This window comes from Eptatretus burgeri, chromosome 3 (genome assembly GCF_056783735.1).
Source record: "Eptatretus burgeri isolate ZD-2024b chromosome 3, Ebu_testis_v1, whole genome shotgun sequence".
NCBI classification, from domain to species: Eukaryota; Metazoa; Chordata; class Myxini; order Myxiniformes; family Myxinidae; genus Eptatretus; species Eptatretus burgeri.
This window is the reverse complement of record NC_140963.1, coordinates 130,223,543-130,228,542: the sequence shown is the minus strand read 5'-3', so window position 1 is coordinate 130,228,542 and position 5,000 is coordinate 130,223,543. Positions and strand designations below refer to the sequence as shown.

The 5,000-nt window shown below is 48.5% G+C and overlaps 1 protein-coding gene across 6 annotated transcripts in view; it reads right to left on the bottom strand.

Annotated features, from left to right (window-relative positions):
* The window catches only part of LOC147030968 (macrophage mannose receptor 1-like), a 355,425-nt gene that overhangs the window by 50,493 nt on the left and 299,932 nt on the right, over positions 1 to 5,000 (bottom strand). The gene's annotated exons all lie outside the window — the stretch shown is intronic.

The window sequence follows — 5,000 nt, the reverse complement described above, 5'->3', positions numbered from 1 at the left end:
CGGAGTCATACAAAATAATAATTGTGAAAGGCTGAACAAATAATCGAGGGAAGAAACAAAACAAGATAAATAACAATACTGTTACGAATTTCACCCGCCCAGCATGCGATCGGCCACGTAACTCAAATCGCGACGCGTCGCCCACCTGAACGGACAATTGAGTCGTGACCTTCTTGGAACTACCGGCTAGGAGCTAGCCACGGGTGGGGGTTTAACCTCACCACAACCCAGTCCGCATTCTACCCGCGCGAAATAGGGTGAATCGCCGAATGTCGATATACCTAAGTACCCGTGCGGGTAGCGTACCGAGGAGTTGTACCACGCCGCAGGTCGACTCCGGACACGAACCGCTTAAGCGGCTCGTTCCGTGCTGCAGGGATAACCGAGCGGAGTTATCGCCGACCTCGACAGTTCAGATTATTTATTGGGTGTCTACACCCATGACCAATCCCTTACGTGATGCAAGATGGAACTTTCAATCGAAGGAAAAGACGCAACGAAACGGGAAAACAGTTTAACAAGCAAGTAGTTTATTACACACGCAGACAAGGCACGTATTTACAGCCATACAGTGAAAGCAAGCACATATATACAGTCATACAGTAAAAGCAAGCAAATAAAAAGAGTTACCACCGAATAAAGCAATGTACAAGCACTTATTCAGGTTTACTTGAAAGACTGGCGCCACACACACATTTACACAAAAAGCAAATAAAAGCCACCCTCACAGGCAAGGGGGCAGACAGGTCCGTGGACCAAATGTACATGGGACCTGGGTGAGCGGCCAGGTCCACGAGACCGAAGGGGTCTCACCCGCACCCTCGTGGCGCGATGGCGGGCGAGCCGCAATGTCAGCGTAACGTGCCTGACTCCGTGCCCCTGGCGTGGTCGGTGAGCTCCTTTAGGCGTGCGTTGCGCAGGCACGTGTTGGTCGGTCGACACCACGGTTGGGGCGGGGAGCGGACGGGGTTGCCGGTGCTATCTCAGCGCGGATGGGGGGAATTGTTGATGCTCGGGGTGGAGAGAGGGGAATGGCGGACGCTCCGTCCCTCTCGCGGGGCCTTGGGACCGCACCGACTCCAGCGAACTCTCGCCCCTGAGCCCTCTTCTGCGTCCCTGCTTCACTCGACTCGTCCCTCGACCCAGCAACGACAACCTCAATGACGACCTTCGTCTTCACTCGACCAGCCACCGCAATGACAACCTCAACGACGACCTCCGTCTTCACTCGACCAGCCCAGCCAGCACAGCGACAACCTCAACGACGACCTACGTCTTCACTCGACCAACCCAGCCAGCCCAGCACAGCACCCGCGAGTCGCCTTGTGCTCGCGTCTTTATAGACCGGGGGAGGAGCGTGTATGTAAATTCGCGGATCAAAACGCGCTTGGAGGCGGGGCCACGCCACCCGATGTTCAGCCATTGGTCGGGCAAAAAGGGGGCGTGAGCCTCTCCTGATCTGATTTCCCTTCTTAAAGGAGTCCACATGCATCGCGCTTGGGGGCGGGGCCACACCGCCCGACGCTCGCCCATTGGATGGAGAAAAAGGGGGCATGAGCCTCCCCTGATCCGATTTCCTCTCCCGTAAAGGCATCCATTTGTACTCGCGGCTCGACGCATTCGGCAAGAATCACCAAACGGGCCCTGGGCAGCACGACGTTCGGTGTTGACAGGTGGTGTGGTTGATGGTTGTGGAAGGAGAAAGGCGAAGGTGGTGGGGGGTTTGCTCTGGTGGTTTGGTTGTTGGCAGGCGTCATTTGGGAATGGTGGTGAAGCGATGTTTGTGGGATGGAGTTGTGGAGGTAAAGAGGCGAAGGTGGCGGTGTTTGAGTTGTTGGGGGATTATTGGTCCAAAATAACGATAGAGAAAGAAAAATGGCTAACAAAGCGCCGCAACCCGGATGAATCACACATATTCCCTCTAAACAACGGGTGTGGACTAACTACATATGAACTTATCGATATATCTAACCTGAGGACCTTTCTGGTGTATTGCAAATTTCCACAGCCGTAACAAGATGATGCAATGCATTGGGGAAGCTTCAACCCTTCCAGCAAATACCAGGATGTTTCATGAATAACTTCACCTGACCAGTTTATTTCGTTCCCTGACGAAAGATGATCTCCCTCAACATGGTGCCTTCTCTTTTATTAAATGCAATTTGAAACCACTCTACTCCAAGAAACGTTTCTATTTCATCTCTCCAACTGATCTGTGGTCAACCTCTCCTTCTTCCAGGGCCTTCTCTCATTTTCTAGTTTGTAATGCTTGTTGTTTCATGAATAAGTGCTCATTTTAGTTGTTGCCCACATGAAACATAATGCAACTCTTCCCTAAGCTTCCTGAGGCCTAAGTCACATTTGCTCTACGGCGAGGATATGGCGGCCATACGCCCTCTGAATTGACAGAAGCGTGCAGCAGCCGCAGAGTTTCTGCGGTGGCCTCAGGGTGGCTCTATGCCGTTTGGCTATATTTTACAGGCCGTAAGGTTGCCGAGGAATTATAACGCGGAGTTATAACTTTTTTTCATTTCTACTTTCGCCATAGCAATTCGACAAGCCGAAAAAAAGGAAATGTTAAAAAAAAAAAAATTAACCCATTCGTTACCGTCCGTCTGGCCACACGTTCACCTTCGGGCCCCCTGCGGTCACCGTGCGACATCAAATCAAAGACCGTACGACATCTCCACGTTTTCTAAGATCTAAGGCCGAAGTCACATTTGCTCTACGGTGAGGATACGGCGGCCGTACGCCCTCTGAATTGACAGAAACGTGCGGCGGCCGCAGAGTTTCTGAGGTGGCCTCAGGGTGGCCCTACGCCGCATGGCTATATTTTACAGGCCGTAAGGTCGCCGTGGAATTATAACGCGGAGTTATAACTTTTTTTATTTCTACATTCGCCGAAGCAATTCGACAAGCCGAAAAAAAAAACTAGCAAAAAAAAATAAAAAATTAACCCATTCGTTACCGTGCGTCTGGCCGCACGTTCGCCTTAGGGCCCGGGCCCCCCTGCGGTCCCCCTGCGGTCGCCTTGCGTCTGCCTTGAAAATTATATGGCCGCCGCAGAAACGCCCTCAGGTCACCGTACGACATCAAATCAAAGACCGTACGGCAACCCCACGTTTTCGGTCTCCACAATTTATAAATACGCCGTGCGGCTCCCCGAAAAATAAAAACATATGTGACTACTTCATTGTGTGACCGTGGAAATACTGTGGCCGCCGTATAATTGCTAATGGCCGTAGATTTTGGAGACCCCACGGCCGCCGTGGCAAATGTGACAGACCTAAATACGCCGTGCGGCTCCCCGAAAAATAAAAACATATGCGACTGCTACATTGTGTGACCGTGGAAATACTGCGGCCGCCATATAATTGCTTGTGGCCGTAGATTTTGGAGACCCCACGGCGGCCGTGGAAAATGTGACCGAGGCCTCAAGGTATTAGTCATGAAATTGTAACTTAATTATCAGGAAAAAGGTTAATAAAAAAATAGACATAACAGGTGTGCAGCACCTGGCCATTGGTTTGCATAATTTGTAGGTGTATGCCTCTGTGGATGATTGTATCCCCTGTGCAGGGTTGTCCATGAAATGTTGACATTTTTAAAATAGTGATGGAAAAGTTGTAATCTTACTGCTAATCTGCAATTGGTCACTGGCTTTGACACTAATTATTATTATGGACCCGAGGCATCAAAAAGCTACATATATTGATCAAACAGTTTCCGTCGTTTGAGCATATCAATTGCATCAGATGTGGCAATAAATGTGAATTGTTACTCCCAGCTTGCCGGCTTGATGAGGGAAGATGCCATTTGCATTTTTGCCTCCTTCATCCCTACCCTGTTGAGAATCCCATGCGGCACGGGCAACTTGCTAATGTATATAAAGCAACGATGTGGTCAAAGATGAACAAAACCTTCGATGGATGTTTATATTTTGTGAAAATGTTTAATGTGACCACTATTTTTCCTACAAACTTCCTCAAACCGACAGATGATATTATCCACTAATCTGCAACGCAGGTCCTCATTGGTCGAGGAACACAATTCTAACACTTCAGCCCTCATATCCGTGAGAGTTTATATCCTTTGTTTTCAAATGTGCCCAAAGAAAATAATCACATGGATTTAATTTGAGGCAATGAGAGGGCCATATCATTCTACAGTTGTGTCTGTCTGTGACTTCCGAGAAATGACGTCATCTTCAAAGATTCATGGAGAAAGTCAATGACACCTCTTGTTGTTTGTGGAGTTGCAGATACTTCAGCCATGGTCAACAAACGTGGCAAAAGCTAACATCAATAGGCTATGCCCAACTCTTTTTTTGATTCTTCTTCTTTTTTTTTCCTCTGTTCATAGGCAACCTTAAGTCACTATTTCCAAAAATGTCCTGAAGGGTATTTTAAACCACAATATTCAGGTTTTTTCTTCTTCTTCTTCTTCTTCATAATCTCCTTCTTCTTCTTCTTCTTCATATATTTGTATACACTTTTGAGGCTTGCATGAGAGCAAACACAAAGAAACACACAACAAGGGGAGCAGAGACAAGAGGGGTGAGAGAGGGAAGGAAAAAACAGTGGGGAACAGACACATGATGAGATCTGTGGAAGGGAAGGGAATAGGGTGGCATACATGGTAAAACAAGATGGGCACTACAGGGACTTTCAGGAAGGAAAGCAGGGAATTTGAAGGAGGTGGGTTTGGGGTGGATTAGCGGGAGTAGAAAAGATCATGGGGGAAGATATGAGATATGGTGGTGAACAGCTGTTTTGAAGGCCTGGAGGGAAGAATGCGATTGAACAGAGTGTGGGAGTTTGTTCCAAAGGCAAGAAAAAAGAGGAGTGAAAGAGTGAAGGTGGGCTATGATTCTTGATTATGGTAGTTTTACCAGAAGAGGGTTGCTGACGGACCTTCAGCGCCCTGCGGAAATATGGGGAGTGGGGGGGGGGGCGTATTGATACCTATGATGTGATGTTTTGCCCTAATAATCACTTCAA